At 36.0% G+C, this 22,132-nt stretch overlaps 1 long non-coding RNA gene across 1 annotated transcript in view; it reads right to left on the bottom strand.

Moving 5' to 3' along the window:
• Positions 1-5,037: 5,037 nt before the first annotated feature.
• LOC105507547 overlaps positions 5,038-22,132 on the bottom strand; it is a 188,278-nt gene continuing 171,183 nt past the window's right edge. Inside the window, exon 3 of the long non-coding RNA XR_001001119.1 lies at positions 5,038-5,194. This is a non-coding gene — a long non-coding RNA (uncharacterized LOC105507547). The remainder of the gene's footprint in view (positions 5,195-22,132) is intronic.

A 22,132-nucleotide genomic window follows, 5' to 3' on the forward strand; every position in this document is an offset into this window, starting at 1 on the left:
TTTTTAAGGGTTAAATGATATTTTTTTCCATTCTCCAAGTTAAAATGGCTGGTTCATATTAAGAACTCAATAAATTTAGCTATAACTATGTAAAGGATGGCATGAACAAAAATATATGAATACAGATATGTGCTTAAAAGACAGCCCCTGCAGTCACTGAACAAGTCCAATTCTTGGCCCTCCTTTGATAGGTGACAGAGAAAGAGAGAGAGAGAGAGAGATAGAATAGACAGAAAGATTAATAGACAAATAGATAATAAAATATGAAAACCAGCTTGCTTTCACCCAATAGAACTTTGGGAGATAATTATCTCACATTATTACATAAAGAAAAATTGAATTCGTTTAAATTACAGCTAGTGTCCATCTTTCTTTTCCTAATTCCCTGTCTAGGGCAGTGCTAGTTGTTTGATTGCCCCCACAGTGGAATATTTCCTTCTTCTTTCTTTGACTGGAATGCCCTTTGGGGTGAAGATTCTAAGGCCAGGTCCACACTAAAAGCAAAAATAAACATGAGAGTCTTTTAAGTAAAATATTGATATAAAAAGCCCATCAAATCAGTACACTAAAAAAGTAATAATTCCCAAAAGTCTAGAATTCCCAAATCTCAACAATAATGCTGGAATGAACTATTTATTTTTAAGAAATAGTTAAAAATGCTGGAATGAACTATTTATTTTTAAGAAATTTTTAAGAAAGATCTAATTAGTATAAATTATCATTGTGGGTTAATTCATTTATTAAAAATTATTTACTGAATACTTATAGTATGCCAGGTGTTGTTATAAGTATCAAAGATAGAACAGAACAAAACACAATAAAAACCCCTGTTTTTATAAAATTAATATTGGCAATTCAATATCATTGGGTTGGCTATGTGCTTAGAATGATCTTTGTAGCACCATAGGGAATACTAACAATATAATGTTACTGAGTATTGATCTCCTGGTGCTTTATATCTCAGTAAGCCATGGAGGTGGAGTGAAAATAAGATTTGCTCATATGAAGGGGCCCATTGCAATGTAAAGCAAAGCAATCAATGCAAGACAAGAGTTTAAGGCAAAACAAGTGGCTCAGGGTATCACAGTTCAAAAAACCTGAATGTGCTTTGTACTTAGTAGGCATATTTGAAAAGTAAATTCTTCTTTTTGCAAGCAGAGTTTTTGAAAAACAATTTTGTGGAAGTTGAGAAAGACCAAGAAAAATTAGAAAAATGGTAGAATATATATAATCAAAATAAGGTGGGTTACAATGTCTCTATTATTGCTTATCTATTTGCTTGCTCAAAGAAGAATGCTCTATAATTTACTAAAACTGGGAGTAAAATAGCACTTTGTGGGTCCTGAAACTTTGATGTAACCTTGTTATTTAAACTCATATTGTCAGTTACAGATTAATATTGACTAAGGCATTCAAATTACACAAAATTGTATTTTATGTAGCCAAGTAAAGTGACTGCCAAATGCGTTGGATTGATGTCCAAGTTTAGACCATAGACAACTTGCAGACTGCCTGACACTAAACTTACTTGATTAAATTTTCCAGTCTCACTGTTTTCCAATAATGGTTTCTAAACTACCTTATTCATATAGTTAAAAAGGCAACGAAAACAATATTTTTTGGTGGGAGGGCAGAGTATGAGTGAAGCTGTTTTGTTTCTGCTTTCTTAATCTTTTCTTCCCTTTTTTCCCCTAAGCTCAGAACATCATTTCCAAGATTTAGTTTATAAAAAGAGGTAAATTCAAGTATTTCTAATGATGGAGGCAGATGGATGTGGCTTGCTATTATGTTTTCCAAGCTTGTTAAAAGCCAGGACTGAGGGATGGCATTATGGTTTATAATCAACAATTCTAAGAACTAGAACTTTTCTGTATGGAATCTTGTTTGGCAGTTTTATCTTTTTCCACAACTATAAAAAACTTACTGCTTTGTGATACAGCAACATGTTTATTTTAAACATTTTTCAGCATGCTTGTTTCCTCAAATACATGCTTCCTTTCCTTACTGCACTTATAATCTTTTGACAGAAACAAATACACTATTGTTTAAGATCATAATCTAAAGCGCAACTGCTAGGTGTGACCCAAGTTTGAAACTCTCAAACTTCTAAATTCCAAGTGAAAAATGATTATATTCTGGGTAGAGTTGCCCCTAAACACTTTTATACACAAGATGATCAAGTATGCATCACAGATCAGTAGTTAAATAGCTACACTTAAAGCCCTGGAAATGAATATTGAAGAAACCCAGTTTGCATATTAAGAAAAAGGGAACTAGCATGTATTTTAGAAGAAAGGTCTAGTAAGCCAAGCAATCTAGCTTTTTAGGAAAATTGCTATTTTAAACATGGGCTACATTCAACTGAGTTCAACCACGATTACTCATGGATTTAATGACGATCAACAAATAGGCAATGATCACGGCTCCATTAGAGTAGCTGCTAAACATACCTAGAGGTAAACCAGAATGTGAGATAAAAATTGACCTGCTGTCCAACATGAGACAGAAGTCCTTAGGGCCCCTGCAAAGAGCTATGCAAAATCTACAAAGTTTGTGGCAGCAGATGGAGGGGCTTTCTTAAGTCACAATAGTGTGTCCTATATCACAACAGTGGTATTCAATAGATAGTGCCACCATTGTAACTAACTATATCAATCGTTAGCAAGTTATTCAAATGTTTGAAATTTGAGGAGGAAAAGAGAAGGTTGGAAATATATGCATGGGGCCAGCAAACATGCTGTGACCCTCAGCATATTCCTTTATACTGGTGGCCAATGACACTGGAAATTCTCCAGAAAACCAATCTCTCCACTTCAATTTTGGAAGGTGCTCTCATAAATGAGGCATTTTCCTCTAAGAACTAACTCCCGCTTAGCTTTTAGAATTTCTATTCTTAATTCTTATAAACCAGTTTTAAATAGTTATTCACTATACATAAAATGTATTTGCTGACAGCCTAGTAATTCTCTAAATGATGTCACCAAATCCTCAGACAGAACCAAACCTCTAAAAGAACCTCCTCATTTCAACAGACAGAATGCGAGCCCATTGGAATGCCAACAGCTGTGGCCAAAACAAATATCATTTCTTCTAAAATTAGTGTGCTTCTATTATAGTGTCGTTGGGCTCTTGCAGGGGAGGGGTCCCGGCTGTTCTTCAACACTTCCCCAGACAGTTAATATACTGACAGTTATACAGAGTTTGTCCCTGCAGTAAGTCTGGTATGATTAATTGACTCACAGCACTGCTTGTGTACAGAAAAACAACACTGTTGACAGTGATTGCTAAATGCCAAAATTTTAAAAGACTATATATGACAGATAGCCCGTTCTGCCTTGTGAACTAACTGCCTAGACGAGTTGGGAGTGGGTGAAAATGGGGAATGAAAAAGTGGAAGAGGTAAAGAGTAATTATTTACTTTTCACTGTGCATAGAACACTGTATATTATGCAGCAAAATGAACTTAACATACGTTCCATAAACTGCATGTAATCTATTGGGTAAAACAACCTGAAACCCGTAAAAAAGACCTTAGGACACATCCAAGCAACATTCTAATGAATGTCTCTACAAGCGCCACTTTACACTCTCAAGGATGGTTCTCAACCAGAAACAATGTTACACACCACAGGCATTTGGAAATTGTCTAGAGATATTTTTGGTTGTCACAGCTGAGGAGGATGAGATTTACTGGCATGTAGCCAGTAGAGGCCAGAGATGCTGCTAAACATCCTCCAATGCACAGAACAGCCCCTGACAGATACTTATCTGACCCAGGATGTCAATATTGCCGAGATTGAGGGACCCTGCTCTGAAAACAGTACTATCCAGTAAAAATTTAATGTGAGCCACATATGTCTTTTTAAAATTTCTAACTGTTTTATTGTGAAATATAGAAAAAAGAAATGGGAAATTAAATTAATATTTTATTTAACCTAATATATCCAAAATATTATAATTTCAACATGGAATCAATATTTTTAAAATTATTCAGGTATTTTATATTCTCATTATTTTGGTACTAATTCTTCAAAATCCACTGTCTTTTACATGTATAGCATACCTCATTTCAGGTTAACCACATTTCAAGTGGCTAATGGCTACCCTATTGTAAAGTGTGTTTCTCAAGGTTTAGAAATAGATATTTCACTTTGTTGTTCATGAAAGAAGTCCTCTCCCAAGCTTACACCAAAGATTTTTCTAGTTCTAAACAAGTGCCATGACAGACAAAATTGAAGATGCTGTTTCGAAAGCCTCAAAGCGTCATACGTAAGGAGCAAGTGGATTTTAAAAAAGAGTTGTCTACCACAGGCTGATGAATATTGACTGTATTAACTGAATGGCAAATGAAATCGAATAGGACACAGCCGAAGAGCATTGCTGAATGCTTGGAATATAGAGCACATGAGTCCACTTACCCACAACATTTGAATTCTTCAGAATGTATTAAAACTGGTTATCTAACAGAAATATTGTAAGTCTTAAAGACTCTTTTTCTACCACACAAAATGTAAAACAACTTTTGAATGACAAATTAAAAAGGTTCAAGTCCCAGATCAGTCAGCAACACTTATTTAGCGAACACTGTACGTGGACCATGATATTATGCAATAAAAGGGAATTAAAAACAGCTCCTTTGAGTTGCTTACAATCTGCCTGGGGATAAAGAAATGATAACATATGAAAACAATTTTAGGTCATTTACAATGCAACATTTTACTGAATGCTTCTATAAACGCTACTTTATACTCTGGGGTGTTTTTAAATAAGATAGTTCCCTTTGTTAATGTAGAAATAGCTGAATATCACCGAAATCTATTAAAATTTACTGCCCCTGAATCGGTCTGCTAAGCCAATTACAAACAATTGAATGCAGATTTGTTTTGGAGCACACAAGTATAATTAGTTAAATCATTTTTTACTCTTTTAAAAAAGTTCCTCATGTTATATTTTCAGAAAGGGGAAATTTCATGGTGAGATTTCATAAAAATTTTGACCATACGAATGTCACAAAATAGAAAAATCATTCTTTCTCACCTCTATTCTCAAATTGTAAATAGATTCAGGCGTGCATACAGCAATGGCACCTTTATGAGGTAACAGGTGAAACCACACTTTAATGAGGATTGGAGGACCCAAACCACAAGACCAAGTTTGTGTCTTCTTTTGTCCTGAGTTTAATGCCAAATATATCCTGAAAGTGGAAAACACACTGTTATTTGCATATATTTTCTAGCATTTTTGTAAGCAAGACAAGAGTCTGAGCCTAGTTCTTAGAACTTTTAGCCAAGTACAGAAATAGTTGTGAATGTGGGCAAAAAGGATATTCACTGATTGGAAAAATCATCTCAAACATCTAGCTAGGCAAAGATAGCTAGAAATATTAGATCTGTGCCAAGTGTGCCTGAAATTCCTTCCACTTAATCACGTTTTAATTAAATGTTTCATATGCTGTTTTCTAAATGAATAGAATTAGTAGCTGCAAATAATGAAAATCACAATTGGGTAAATGGTCAGACTTTAACTCTTTAAGGTTTAAAATTTTTCTTTACAATTCAAGAATGAAAAACAAATAATTATCCTCAGCAAACTAACACAGGAACAGAAAACCAAACACCACATGTTCTCACTTGTAAGTGGGAGCTGAACAGAGAGAACACATAGACACAGCGAGGGGAACGACACACTGGGGCCTGTTGGAGGGGAGGAAGAACCTCAGGAAAAATAGCTAATATATGCTGGGCTTAGTACCTAGGTGATGGGTTGATAGGTGCAGCAAACCACCACGGCACATGTTTACCTGTGTAACAAACCTGCACATCCTGCACATGTACCCCAGAACTTAAAATAAAAATAAAAATTTTTTAAATGGGACAAAGGACATGAATAGACATTCTTCCAAAGAAGATATATAAATGGCCAATAAGCACATGAAAAGATGCTCAACATCACTAACAATTATAGGAGATTAAAAAAAAAAAGAAAACTCTAGCGTGACATCAGCAAGATGGCTGTCTACAGACACCTGGCCCTCATTCCCCCAATAAGAAAGGACAAAAGCAATGAAAAAACATTTAACATTTGAATGGAGTGTTGAAAGGAGTGTGCTGGAGTGCAGTGGGGATGTAGAGAGACAGCTGTGGTAATTGGAAGCACAGAGGAAACTGTGGATGCAAAGTCTGCAACCTCATGTCCCTCACCCCCATCAGATCAGTCCGTAAATAGGAGGGACTTCCCTTTTTGGGGAAAAGGTAAGCACAAGATCCCCACCAGTCCCCATTGCCAGTACAGACACCTACAGTTCTTACTACAGGAGAATCCCACAGCGCTTGCAAGCCCTGAGTCCAGTTTGGAGAGCTGCCAGAAATTCACAAAGCTGCATTGCTCCGGATTAGGAGGGTAAGATGAGCACTCCCCACCCTTCATGCACTGCCTGTGAGTCAAGCTACTATAGCACCATACCATCTGGAGATCAGTGCCACCTCTGGAGTGTGTGCTCCTCTGGGATCAAGTAGCCAGTGCACTTGTCTATCAATGGGGCTCCATCTTTATTCTGCAAGCTCAGAAGGGTGGCTGAACACCACAAATCCAGCTTTGCAGAGCGTAGGCCCAGGATCAGCTGCAACTCTGGCCCTGCACAACAGCAAGACCAACTCCTGCTATCTGCACTTCCAGATAGAGGAATAGTTTGGCAGTCCTACCCAGGGCAAACCCACCCTAGAGCCAGCCAAACTAATGCTTGCCATCTCTCCCAATCAGGAGGGGTACCTGAGTCACTGAGCAGATAACATACCCATAGGCTAATGGTAAAGGTGCATACCCACATCCAGGGCCTGAGAAACAGCCTCATGGCACCTTCCAGACATGCTCCTGATGTACCCAAAGTCTGCACACCAACAATCAGGGTCTGAGTAAAGTCTTAATAGACATCGCCTAGCAATGCTCTCCCAAGCCAGCTGAGCAGCTCTGTGGCCCACATTCTGAGCCTGAGAAACAGCTCCACAGACTTCCCATGGTGGGCACACCACCCAGGCCAGCAAAGAAGCTGTGTGCATATGCCCCTGGCGTTAGAAACAGCCTATAGACCAACCCCAGCAAACATGCCCCCAGGACAGCCAAGCAACTATGTGCCTGTGCCCCTGGCCAGAGTAACATTCCCAACCCTAGTGGCCAGAACCCAAGCTGGCCACCATGTGCACACATGCTCCTTTGACTTGAGAAATAACTCAGCTAGTCCACCATGGCAAAGCCACATCATAATATACAAAATGCCAGACGATGAGTTCAAATTAATAATCTTATGAAACTCAGTAAGATACAAAAAATACAAAGAGACAAATGAAATCAAGAAAATAATTCATGATTTGAATGACAAATTTAACAAAGAGATATATGATTTTAAAAAAAAAAAAAAACACAGTGGCTCATGCCTGTAATCCCAGCACTTTGGGAGGCCGAGGCAGGTGGATCACCTGTGGTCGGAAGTTCAAGACCAGCCTGACCAACATGGAGAAACCCCATCTCTACTAAAAAATACAAAATTAGCCAGGCATGGTGGTGCATGCCTGCAATCCCAGCTACTTGCAAGGCTGAGGCAGGAGAATTGCTTGGACCTGGGAGGCGGAGGCTGTGGTGAGCCGAGATCGTAACATTGTACTCCAGCCTGGGCAACAAGAGCAAAACTCAAACAAACAAACAAACAAAAAAAAAAAAAAAAAAAAAAACTTAGAGCTGAATAATTCAACAAATGAAATTTTAAAAATCAATAGCTCCAACAATGAAAGAGACCAAGCAGAAGAAACAATTTCTAAACCTGAAGATAGATCTTTTGAAATGACACAGGCCAGGCAGACAGAAATAAAAATAAAAAGAATGAAGAAAGCCTATAGGATTTATGGGACACCATTAAGCAAAGCAAACAAATATTCTCATTATAGGTGTTCCAGAAGGAAAAGAGAAGGGAAAATGTGTAGAAATCATATTCAATGAAATAATAGCCAAAAACTTCCCAAGTCTTGGGACAGAAATGGACATCCAGATCCAGGAAGCTCAAAGAATCCCAACAGATTTAACTCGAATAGGTCCTTATATTTAAATTTTTCAAAGGTAAAAGACAAAATAAAATTCTAGAAAATAAAAGCATCAAGTCACATATAAAGGAATCCCCATTAGACCAGCAACATGTTTCTCAGCAGAAACCATACAGGCTGGAAGAGAATAGGCTGATATATACAAAGTACTGAAAGGAAAAAAAAAACAAAAAACTGTCAGTCAAGAATATTATACCCAGCAAAGCTATCATTTCAAAATAAAGGAGAAATAAAATATTTTACAGACAAGCAAAAACTAAAGGAATTCATTGCCATTAGACCAGAATTACAATGACTATTCAATGGAGTCTTATATCTGAAAGTGGAGAAAATGAAAACCAACATCATGAAAAAAAGCAAAACAATAAAATTTATGGATACAGCCAACACACAAAAGAAAAAGAGAAAGAAATCAAATCTTGTCACCACAGAAAGCCACTCAATCACAAAAGTAAGCATAAAATTGGAAGCAAGAAACAAAAATTGTACAAAACAACTAGAAAATAATCAAGAAAATGATAGGAGTAAGTTCTCACGTATCAATAATAACCTTAGGTATAAGATTTAATTTCCCCACTTAAAAGCTATAGATGGGCTAAATTGATATTTTTTATTAATAAAAGACTCAATGATATGCTACCCACAAGAAATTCACCTCATCTGTAAAGATACGTATAGACTGAAAGTGAAGGGATGGAAAAAGATATTCCATACAGCCAGAAGCCAAGAGCAAGCCAGTATAGCTATATTTATATCAGATAAAACAGACTTCAAGTCAAACGCCATAAAAATAGACAAAGACATTATATAATAATAAAATGATCAATTCAACAAGGGAATATAATAATTGTAAATGTACATGCAACCAACACAGGACCACCCAGATAGATGAAGAAAATGTTACTCATTCTAAAGGGAGAGATAGACTCCAATATAATAATAGCTGGGGACTTCCTTCCACTCTCAGCTTTGGACAGGTCATGTGGATGGAAAATTAACAAAGAAACATCAGATGATTTAAACTGCACCATAGATCAAATGGGTTAAACAGACATATGAAGAGCATTTTTCCAACAGCTACAGAATACATTTTCTCCTCATCAGCATGTTCAATATTCTTCAGGACTGACCCTATATTAGGACACAAAACAGATCTCAAAAATTTTTTAAAACTTGAAATTATATCAAGTATCTTATCTGACCACAGTGGAGTAAAACCAGAACACAATAAACAAGAGAAACATTTGAAACTATACAAACACATGTAATTTTTTTTTGAGGCCGAGTCCCACTCTGTTGACCAGGCTGGAGTGGAGTGGTGTGATCTTAGCTCACGGCAACCTCTGCCTTCCGGGTTCAAGCTATTCTCCTGCCTCAGCCTGATGAGTAACTATAACTACAGGTGCACACCACCATGCCTGGCTAATTTTTTATATTAAACACATGAAAATTAAACAACTTTTTCCTGAAGGATGATTGATTGAAAAAAGAAATTAAGAATGAAATTTTAAGATTCCTTGAGACAAATGAAATTTTAAGATTCCTTGTTGTTGTTCCATGTACAACAACACAGCAAAAGCACTAATCAGAAAGACATTTAGCAGTAAATGCCCACATCAAAAATTGAGAAAGACTTCAAATAAACAACCTAATGATGAATATCAAAGAGATAGAAACGAAAAAATAAACCCAAAAATGAGTAGAATAGAAGACGTTATAAAGATCACAGCAGAAATAAATGAAATTGAGATTAAAAAATACAAAAGATCAACAAAACAAAAAGTTGATTTTTTGAAAAGATACACAAAATCAACAATTCATTAGCTAGATTAAGAAAAAAAAAAAAGAGAGAAGACCCAAATAGATAAAATTAGAAATAAAAACATATTACGACTGATACCACAGAAATACAAAGGATCATTAAAAACTACCATAAACAACTATACACCAATGTATTAGAAAAACCAGAAGAAATGGGTAAATTCCTGGACACATACAATATACCAAGATTGAGTCCAGGAGAAAAAAAAAACCTGAAAAGACCAATAATGAGATTGAATCAGTAATAAAAAGTCTCCCAACAAAGAAAAGTCTGGGACTAGGTGACTTCACTGCTAATTCTATCAAAACTTCAAAGAAGAATTAGTATTAATTCTTCTCAAACTATTCCAAAAAATGAAGTAAAGAGAACTCTGTCTAACTCCATCTACAAGGCCAGCATCACGCTGGTATCAAAACCAGATGAGGACACAACAAAAAAATAAAACTACAGAGCAATATTCCTGATGAACATATATACAAAAATCCTCAAAGAAATACCAGAAATTTAATCTGCCAATATATCAAAAAGATTATACACCATGATCAAGTGGGAGTTACTCCAAGAATTCAAGAATGGTTCAAAATATGCAAATCAATAAATGTATTACATCACATCAACATGGTGAAGGATAACAACCATATGATTACTAAAATAGATGCAGAAAAAGCATTTGATGACATTCAGCATTCCTTCATGATAAGAATTCTCAATAAATTAGAATAGAAGGAAAGTACCTCAACACAATTAAGGTCATATACGACAAACTGACAGTAAACATTATACTAAATGGGGGAAAAGCTGTAAGCTTTGCTTCCAAGTACTGGAACAAAACAAGAATGCCTATTTTCAGCACTCTTATTAAACATGGTACTGGAAGTCCTAGCCAGAGCAATTAGTCAAGAGAGAAATAAGGGGCATCTGAATTGAAAAGGAGAAAGTTGAATCACCTCTGTTTGCAGACATAATCTTATATACTAAAAAGAAACTAAAGACTCTACAAAAAAAAAAAAAAAAACCTTTTAGAACTGACAAATTCATTAAAGTTGCTGGATACAAAATCAACATAAAAAATCAGTAACATTTCTATACAAAAGAGAAAACTAATTAAAAAGAAATCAAGAAGGCAATCCCATTTACAATAGCTATGGAAAAAAGAAGGCTTAGGAATAAATTTAACCAAGGAGGTGAAAGAACCCTATAAGGAAAACTACAAAACGCTGATGAAAGAAATCAAATTGGATACCAACAAATAGAGAGACATTTCATGCTCATAATAGAAGAATTAATATTTTCATAATGATAACACTACCCAAAACAATCTACAGATTCATTGCAAACTCTATTAAAATGCTAATGACATTCTTCACAGAAATAGAAAATAAATCTTAAAATTTGTACCGAACCAAAAAAGATTCCAAATAGCCAGAGCAGCTCTAAGAAAAAAGAAGAAAGCTTCAGGCTTCATACTACCAGAATTCAAAATATACTAGGAAGCTATAGTAACCAAAACAGCATGGTATTGGTATAAAACAGACACATAGACCAATGGAACAGAATAGAGAACCCGGAAGCTAATCCATCTATCTATAGGCAAATGGTATGGACAAAGACATCAAGAACATTCATTGGGGAAGGGACAGTCTTTTCAATAAATAATGCTAAGAAAACTGGATATCCATATACAGAAGAATGAAACTAGACTCCTACCTCTTATCCCATACAAAAATCAACTCAAAATGGACTAAAGACCTAAATGTAAGACCCCAAACTATAAATCTACTAGAAGAACACACAGTAGAAATACTCCAGAACATTGATTTAGGCAAATATTTTATGGCTGAAACCTCAAAAGTACAGACAACAAAAGCGAAAATTAACAAATGCGATTACATCAAACTAAAAAGCTTCTGCACATCCGAGGAAACAATAACACTGTGAAAAGACAATGTACAGAATATGAGAAAATATTTGCAAACTGTTCATCTAACAGAGAATTAATACCCAGAATATACAAGGAACTCAAACATCTCAACAGCAAAAAAATCTAAACAATCTAATTTTAAAATGGGCAAATGATCTGAACAAACATTTTTCAGAAGAAGACATACAAATGGCCAACAGGTGTTTGAAAAAAAATCCTCAACACCATTAATCATTAGGGAAATGCAAATACAGTTAGGTATCCCAGTTAGGATGGCTACTATGCTATTGTCAAAAAGAGAAGAAAACAATTACTGGTGAGAATGTAGAGAAAAGGGACTCAATCACTGTTGGTGTGAATGTAAACGGTGCAGACACATGGAAACAGTGTGGAGTCTCCTCAGACAACTACAAACAGAACTACTAAATGATCCAGTAGTCCCACTACTGGGTATTCATCCAAAGGAAAGAAAATGTGTATATGTGTATATCAAAGAGAAATCTGCACCTCCATGTTTATTGGAACGCTATTCACAATAGCCAAGATATGGAATCCACTTAGGTATCCAGCAACAGATAAATGGATAAAGGCTACATGTTTTCACACAAACTAACTAAATAAATAAATAATAAAAAATAAAAAAGTTGATCTCCTAGAAGTAAAAAGTGGAACAGAGGATACTGGAGTCTAGCAAGGGTAGGGAGATGTGGGGACACGCATGGATTTGTTAAAAGATATAAAACTACAGCTAGATAGAGGGAAGAAGTTCTAGTACTCTATACCATATAGGATGACTATAGTTAACAATAATGTATAGGTTCAAATAGCTAGAGGGAAGATATTAAATGTTCCCAATACAAAAAATGATAAATATTTGAAAATATGAAGATGCTAAGTACCCTGATCAGATCACTATACATTATATGTATCGAAACATCACACGGTATCACATAAATATGTACAATTATTATATGTCAATTTAAAATTAAATTTTAAAAGAAGAAATCTTGAGAGGGATGATAGTGATGGTTGCACAACAATATGAATGTGCTTAATGCCTCTAAACTGTACACTTAAAAACAGTTAAAATGATCAATTTTATGTTATGTATATTTTACCATAATAAAGAAAAAAATAAAACCTCTGCAGAAGTCTCAACTGAGTGCATACAGAAGTCTTTTACTGTGTTCTGTTTGTATTCTTGTTGTGTTCCTGCCTCTCATCATTTCCTTGTGCCCCAGAGAAAGAAACAGACTGATTAGAAAGTCTGTTGTATTTGTGTTTTTTCCTGTGTGTCAAATCCATGAATCAACTACCATTTCCACTTGATGTCACACAGGCATCTGAAACTCAAAGTATTGCACAACTGAATGCATTGTCTTCTCTCCCATGCCTACTTTTCCTTTTCTATTCTCTACTCATATTGGCATCAAAATTGTAAAGTAAAATGTTTGGCTTTAGTCACAGACACTTGTATTTCAAACAACCACAGTCCAGCTTCCCAAGATACAGCAGAGGTGGGTTCCAGCAGCACATGGTGTATTGCCCTGTATCTCAACCATCAAATAATAAAACTGAGAAGCTATACTTGATTTCTCCTCTACTCAGCCCTGCATCTAATTCATCACAAATAACTGACTCTACCTCCTCAGACCTCACAGATCTGCCCCACTTCTTCATTCTTTCCAGTATTACTTTAGCACCTAACCAGTCTTGCTATTGTTAGCTTTGTCTTCCCCTAATCTATCCTTCAGTGTGTTATCAGAGTGACCTTTCTAAAATACAGATATGTGTAGGTACCTTTCATGTCTGAAAAACTAAACTAAGGATGCCTGCTGTTGCCATTATAGCAACTCTTATTCCAGGAAATAGGAACATAGATGGAAAGAACATAAAATAGGAACTGAAAGACATATAATGTCTGTTGACCAAGATTACATCACTCTGGTAACATCCATATGTATCGCTGATGAAGCATTTGTAAGTTAAATAACCTGTCATAAATTGGTCTCACCGAATAGTCCTTTCATTTTTTACAGTCAATTTTTTCCCACTTATTTCTATTCTTAATTTCAAAAATATTTAATTTTATAATTATGTTTCTCACACATTCAAGAAAATGACTTGGAATATATAAATAAAATGCAACAGCATCTGTGATATCACTAAGCAGTAAGCACATCTTGTAAAAAGAGAGAAAGGTACATTCCCAAGGTCTGTGAGCAGGTGCAATACACCTTCGCTGCTGAAACCCACATCTGCAGAGTCCTGGGCAGCTGAACTATGAGTGCTTGAAGTACAAATGTATGTGATTAAAACCAAAGGTTTTACTTTACAATATTCTAAAAGGTCAAAAGTGTGATGAAATACACAACCAAATAGGTAGTTTAAAAATAAAAAGTTAAATGATCTTTATCCATAAGCAATGATTTTTGGTTTAAAAACCTCAGTTGAGTCAACTGAAAACATTAGAAAAAACAAGCCCAGAAACATAACTAATGATAAGATAAATATGCCAAAGACCCATTGCTTTCTTGGAAAATCACAAAAATATATTTAGAAAGTATGAGAAAAAAATCCCATTCTCAAAAGCAACAAAAAACAAAATATCCTAAAAATCCCTTTTAAAATACACGGGGATGTAATGAGATATATATCATGGTTCTGCATAAGGATGTTGAATTAATTAAGATAAAAGTATAATGCAATTATTATCAAAATTTTAATAGGATTTTCCTGGTAATGAACTCTTTCTAAAATTTATCTGAAAAAATAAATTCTATATATTTTGAACAAACTCAGAAAACCTCTTACTCTCCTCAGTTTATTTTTTCGGAAAATCCTAGGCTGGCTTTTAAGTGCCTTGCCTAATATATACCTCTGGCATTATCACACTTCACTGCAGCTCTTCATTTTCATGTCTTTCTTCCCTTGGGCTGCTTGAAGTCAGGGATAGTATCACTTGTCTTTCCCACCACCCAGCATGAAGCCTGGCTCAGGGAGCATTCAATATGTTTGTGGAGTAAGTGATTTTCAAACTGGTTAAACAACCACACCCAGAGAATGATGGTTAACAGATCAATTTCACTCTGAAGGGCAGGCACCAGTGCCATAAAAGGTTTCTCTTTGCCCTGCTTTCATCTCCATTTTCATCAGTGATTCAATGATTTTGTATATGATACATTTGCTACTTTGTGAATGACAAGAATCAGGGAGGAATAAATCCTAACTAGGCAGAAATGAGAATGCTACTGAATTCTGATAGGCTGGAAAAATAAGCCTCATTTAGGAGAGTAGATTTCATTAAGTGCAAGTGTAAAATATTGTTCATGCACATACATGCACACACACACAGCCCTATGTGAATAAGAATTGGAGTACACAGACAGGAGTAGGTTTTTTAGAACAAACTTGGAGCCTTGGAAGCCACACACAGAGATGCATCCTCCAAACTCTAAAACAAAGTGGATTTTTTGTGGTCTAAATGGTCCTAGACTCATCTTGAAAAGCAAAAAAAAAAAAAAAAAAAAAAAATTAGAGTGTTTCCAGAAGTAACAACAATCTTTAGTTTTTTTATGGTTATATTTGTTTGGATTAAAATCACTTAATATTTGACTGACATTTTAGATTTCTATGGTATCAGTTTGTGTCATCTTTTTTTAAGCAGAAATACAATTTGGTGCCACTAAACAACTGCCTCTGTGAATCTTGGGAAAATTAAACCTCTCCCTGAATCTTCATGTAAGCATGTAAGGACTCGACCAGATACAAAACCAGACACGAACTTGGCCTTCAGCCTTTCCCATAACTATGAGAATAGCATTGTTGTAGCCAAATGTAGATACGTAGACAAGGAGCTTGTTCTATTGGAACACTTTGGTCTTTTCTGGAAGGTTCTCAAATGTCAAGATATATGATATGAGAGTTGCTCCATCAAATTAATTTTCCTTGAGAACCCTCTCAGAACATCAAGCTGCGGCAGTGCAAGGCACATCTGTTAAACAGAGAGTATGCAAGATTTACCAAATAAAGAAATTAGACCTGCTGTTTATGCCATATCTTAAAACATCTTTGCTTGCCTTTGTCTTTTGTCTCTATTTCTCTGTCTCTCTCTCATTCATTTACGTGCATACTTTGCCACTACCAATGCAGCAGAATACAGTGGAGGCATGTGCATAAAAACTCTAACAACATAAACAAATTATATCTCAAGTTTATTTTCACTTTAGATATATGTGAAATTTGCCCTTTTAAAAGGTAAGTTTGAGCATTAAGTTATTAATACTTTTTTCACTCTATCCCATGGCCATTATTCATAAGTGATAAGAGCCAAAAAATGTGGGTATCTTCAAACATGTAGCTACCAGTCTACATGACTCACAAAACAAAACTACTTCCTATAAATATTTGCACATACAAACAAATTTCCCTGTGTACCATAAAGAATGCAACAGAGACAGGCAACCTACCATTATACTTCCAATAAATGCAAGTGCACAAGATGGTTCCTGAACTGTCGCCACAGATTTCAGTAATATCTTTTGGTTTACCAGACACATAATTGACTAGCTCAGACATGACTAAAAAAAATAAAAAATAAAACATAAATGCTAAATGTCTGGTATGTCTGTAGAAGAAAATGCCAACAATATCATGTGTTACACTGTTAACACTATGAAAGTAAAAGGAGTGCTAGAGATCGAAATTTTCCATCCTGACTTTCTCCCTTAATGAATTGTTATATTTTCAGACTTTATAAATATAGCATAAATATCATCTGGGATCTACTCTCTCTTTGATTCAAACATCCATCCCGTGGGTTGTAAAAGACCAAAACTCTCTCCAAAATATCTAGACATATGTGGAGGAAGGAAAGCCGGAGAAAGAAGAGCTGGTACTTCCTTGACTCCAAATGCCTGCTTCTGCTTAATTTACTCATTTACAACTCTTCCTGTTGGTGCTGACCCTATTCCACCCAACATGGAAGGAAACCTTTCCCATAATTTTCAATCCAAAAACAAAAGAACACCCTCAAAACATGGGTGCTTATGAGAGACTTTACTAAAGGTTGAGGAGTTGGAATACATTACAATTACAGAAACAGACACTGCTTTAGTAACAATTAAACTTTCTAGTGCTTAATAATCCTGTAGACACTCCAACACCTGGATTTTCACTCACTGCCTTTACCCTCTGTGATTTCCCAGTATTGTATCATCTCCCTGGTTATTCTGCTCCTCTCCCCTTCCATGAACATTTCTCCTTCTCTACCCCTTCTTCCCTGTATCTTCCCAATTCCAGTGAAGTCTCTGCATATCCAACCACCAAAATTAGTGCTAAGACTACCTTAACATATTCAGATCAAATATGGTGCTCAGCAGACCAAAACATATCTTCTATTTACAGTATCTGACTTCCTCTGAAGCCATTTGGGGTTGGTCTTGGCCATTTCCCCCATTTAAATGATAACATATGTGTTTGTTAAAATAATTTGGAGCAGGATTTGAAAATCTGGAGAAACCAGTTGTTTATGTATTTGCATGTCACAACTTTTCAAGAATATAAATTTTAAATTAACCCAAATATTCAAGGTAATTGGAGTGAGTCATGTCTCTCTTTTTGTGCTCATGGTTGCTTACTCGTGAAAAGACCATCATATAAAGAACCAGGAGATCAAGTTTGATTGAGACGTTTTCCCTGACTTCCTCACACTGTCAGCCACCCTGGCTCAGCATCTTGAAGTAGTCCCTCCAATATAACTATCCTTAAATGATATGGGGGATAAAAGCTAAGTAGAAGGGTCTTAACATGAGTGAATTGTGACAGTTAAGAAAATAACATTGTATCCCAACTTCAAATGATTTATTAGTACATAAATGTTACCCTAATTGCCTTCTCTTCTAAATTGTTTTTTGGCTTTTTACAGATGTATGCAGCATTAATTTTTTTACACATTTTATACTTATATATTGTTTCATTTTGTAGTCATGTAATAAATTATGCTTACATAGATGGGGGCAGAATCTGCTGTTTTCAAACATTGCTTATCTCATGTCTTGCGGATGCTAGCATCCAATTCTCACATATGAAGTGAATCTAAATGGTCTCACACAACAATTTTTGTTGTGGGGTTATTATTCTGATGATATCAGTTTGAAATAAGATTCACCTTGAAAAAAGAAAGAAAGATGTAGTTTGCTAAAGAGAAAAAGAGTTCCCAGATTTACCTTTTTTTTTTTTTTTCATCTAGCCAAGGCCATATTTCTGACTGAAGGTGTCTCTTACTCACCTTGTTGTTCAACTCATGGTTTAGAGATGCCCTCGAGGTGAAAATGACTGCTGAAGGGCTTATTCCATCCAACCCTATGATTCACCATTCTGTGAGCCATCGTTTGTAATTGCAACATAATGGAAGATATTATTTTATGAAAGGAGAAGCTATGACTTGTCCAAAAAAGAAATATACATTATAGTAAATATAAGGTGAATTAGGATACAAATTAACACTTTCCTTTTGTATGAACAGGATTTGAGTGAGTCTTTTTAGATGAGAAAAAAAAGACTAAAAGTTTAACTGATTATTTAAAACATTTGGTTTATTCTTAATGAGTAAATCATCCTAAATTATGTGTTTTCTTTGTTCTTAGGAAACTGAGCTTTTGAATAGAAGGATTTAAATACTTTAATATTAATTAAAATATATTTCTACTTCTTTAGTTACTTCAGAAATACATATGTTTGAAATTTCCTTTTATAGAAGCTATATTTCTACTTCATTAATCAAGAAAATTTTATTGGTGTCATATAAGTACAAGCATTTAAAAGAAAAGTAAGCAATTTGCCAGTATGAAGAGTAGCCAAATTTGAAACTCAAACACTTTAAGAACCAACTGACTTACGGTAATTGTGTTGTATTTTTCCATCACAGACAAGAGCATTTTGGACTATCTTATTATAAATTCAGAGTCCAGGGAATTCCAATGAGATAATGTCATTGACCTTGAGTACAAATAATCAGTGGCGAATATTGTAATATGATAATGTGAAAGTTGCAAGAAGCTTATTCTCAGACTCTATTAAAAAACGTGCTAAATAAACAATAGGATGAGGCACAGTGCAAACTAAGGGAGCAGAACTTTGAGGCATGTTACCTAAAATAGAAAGGCTTCTTAATAACTCTAAGAGATTAAGAGTGAGCCCTCATGCTTAACTGCTGTTAAATTAGTTCAGCATGTGAGCATCTATCATGTATCTCTCTCCTCTGCATCATGCAAGTGACCAAAGATAAATGTCAACTTTCGTCTCAATGATTTTCATTTAGTTTTTTCTCTTGCCTATTGTATCATTCAAGTCAATTAAATTTTCCACCATTCTGAAAGCACGCAACTTCATCAAAAATGCTCCATTTCCACAAGCTGCACACTTCACTGTAAATAAGAGAAAAATGTTGACTCTTTAAAAGGGCAATGCCGTAAAAGAAAAAGATCATTTGAGCTGTACTATGTATGTTTGCACCTATGGGCTGCCAAAAAACTCCTTGATATTTGTCAGAAATGCAGCTGTAATTAGGGAGAGCAAAAGAAAATCAACTTCAGTTTGCTAACTGACCTGAGGCATCTAATTTATGTGCATGTTCATTTTGTTAAAACATGCAAGCAAAGAGCTATTGGAGGCCATATGCCATTTGTTATGAAAAGCACATTCCTTTAGTCTTTGTAATGAAAGCCATATGGCTTTCTGAAAGTTAATTATATCATAAATATGCCGTAATAGTGGGAAGTGTGGTCTAGCAGTTGCTGGAAGAAACTGTGAGACTGGTTTTGAGTCAGTTTCTCAGTTGATTCAACTCAGAATCTCGCAGAAGTCACGTGCCCACTGTGCCTCAGTTTCCCAGTACTGAGAGTGATGATAATAACATAGCACCTAAATAAGAGAACTGAAATGTTTTCCCACTTAAAGGTAAATGAAAAATACAAACTATAATTTAGGTCAATAAACAAACAGTAAAAAGACTCCTTTGAAATATTAACTGGATAATTTATAATTAATTTGATAATTAATTATATTAATTAATTGTATTAATTAATTTATCAAATTAATTAATTAATTTATCAAATTAACTGGATAATTCCTCCTTCCAACGCTTCTTTCCCAAGATTACCAAAAGAGTAATCTTTCTGAAATAAAAGTTAGACTGTTTATTCTATTGTCATACATTACTTGCAAAATAGTGCTTGAATTCTGTATCAATGGTCTCCAGGCTGCTGGTCCAGCCTCATCTGCCACCAGTCTCTCCTTGCCCTGTCACAAAGACATACACACCATGCCCTACATAGGTTTCACTCATTACATCAAGGATGTCCTACATCCTCTTCTCCATTTAACTCATGTATGTGTCAAGGCCCAGACCATCATTTTTTCCCAAAGGAAGGCCTTTGACTCCTTTAGGCCATTGGTAGTTCCTTGCTCTGAGTTACAATAGCACTTGCTGTATACTTTCATAAGCACTTACAACACTGTAGAGCAACTATTTTTAAACACACCCCTCTCTTCCCCATCAGAATTCAGGCTCCTAAAGGAGTAGGTACTCAATAAATAGTTTGTCATCCACTTTCTTTTATTCTTTTCTTTTTTTTGAGACAGAGTGTGGCTCTGTCACCCGGGCTGGAGTGCAATGGTGCAATCTCGGCTCACTGCAAGCTCCACCTCCCAGGTTCATGCCTTTCTCCTGCCTCAGCCTCTGGAATAGTTGGGACTACAGGCATGTGCCACCACGCCTGGCTAATTTTTTTGTATTTTTAGTAGAGACGGGGTTTCACCATGTTAGCCAGGATGGTCTCGAGCTCCTGATCTCATGATCCACCCACCTCGGCCTCCCAAAGTGCTGGTATTACAGGCTTGAGCCACCGTGCCCAGCCCATCGTCCACTTTCTAAAGTCAGAGGTAACTAGCTGTTTGACCCAGGGGCCTAGTTGTTAACTAGTTTCCATTTCCATTTTCATCTCAAAACCCTCTCTATGTTAACATTTTATAATACTCAGAAAATGATCCCAAGGGACTCATAATGTTCTTAACTATTGAAAACAGCTTTCCACTGTGCTATCCTTTTGATGCAAGGAAATAAACTTGTTTTAGAAAGTTTTTTCAACAAAAACTAAAGCCAAATGTTTTCTGCTTAAACTTAAGCTGACTAAAAAATTAAATAAGGCTAAACAAAAAGCAGCAGAAACCTCAGCAGAGGTAAATGCCCCTGTCTGACAGCTTTGAAGAGAGCAGTGGATCTCCCAGCATGGAGGTTGAGATCTGAGAATGGACAGACTGCCTGCTCAAGTGGGTACCTGACCCCTGAGTAGCCTAACTGGGAGACATCCCCCACTAAGTGCAGACCGACACCTCACACCTCACATGGTGGGGTACACCCCTGAGACGAAGCTTCCAGAGCAAGAATCAGACAGCAACACTTGCTCTTCAGCAATATTCTATCTTCTGCAGCCTCCACTGCTGATACCCAGGCAAACAGGCTCTGGAGTGGACCTCAAGCAAACTCCAACAGACCTACAACTGAGGGTCCTCACTGTTAGAAGGAAAACTAACAAACAGAAAGGGCATCCACACCAAAACCCCATCAGTACACCACCATCATCAAAGACCAAAGGCAGATAAAACCACAAAGATGGGGAAAAAGCAGTGCAGAAAAGCTGGAAATGCAAAAAATCAAAGGGCATCTCCCCCTCCAAAGGAACACAGCTTATTGTCAGCAATGGAACAAAGCTGGATGGAGAATGACTTTGATGAGTTGAGAGAAGAAGGCTTCAGTCGATCAAACTTCTCAGAGCTAAAGGAGGAACTACGTAACCAGTGCAAATAAACTAAAAACCTTGAAAAAAGAATGGATGAATGGATAACTAGAATAATCAATGCAGAGAAGACCTTAAAAGAACTGATAGAGATGAAAACTATAACACGAGAACTACATGACAAATGCACAAACTTCAGTAACCAACTCAATCAACTGGAAGAAAGAGTATCAGCGATTGAAGATCAAATGAATGAAATGAAGCAAGAAGAGAAGTGTAGAGAAAAAAGAGTAAAAACAAATGGACAAAGCCTCCAACAAATATGGGATTATGTGAAAAGACCAAATCTATGTCTGATTGGTGTACCTGAAAGTGACGGGGAAAATGGAACCAAGTTAGAAAACACTCTGCAGGATATCATCCAGGAGAACTTCCCCAACCTAGTAAGGCAGGCCAACATTCAAATTCAGGAAACACAGAGAATGCCACAAAGATACTCCTC

This window comes from Colobus angolensis, unplaced genomic scaffold, assembly GCF_000951035.1.
Source record: "Colobus angolensis palliatus isolate OR3802 unplaced genomic scaffold, Cang.pa_1.0 Scaffold150, whole genome shotgun sequence".
NCBI lineage: Eukaryota > Metazoa > Chordata > Mammalia > Primates > Cercopithecidae > Colobus > Colobus angolensis.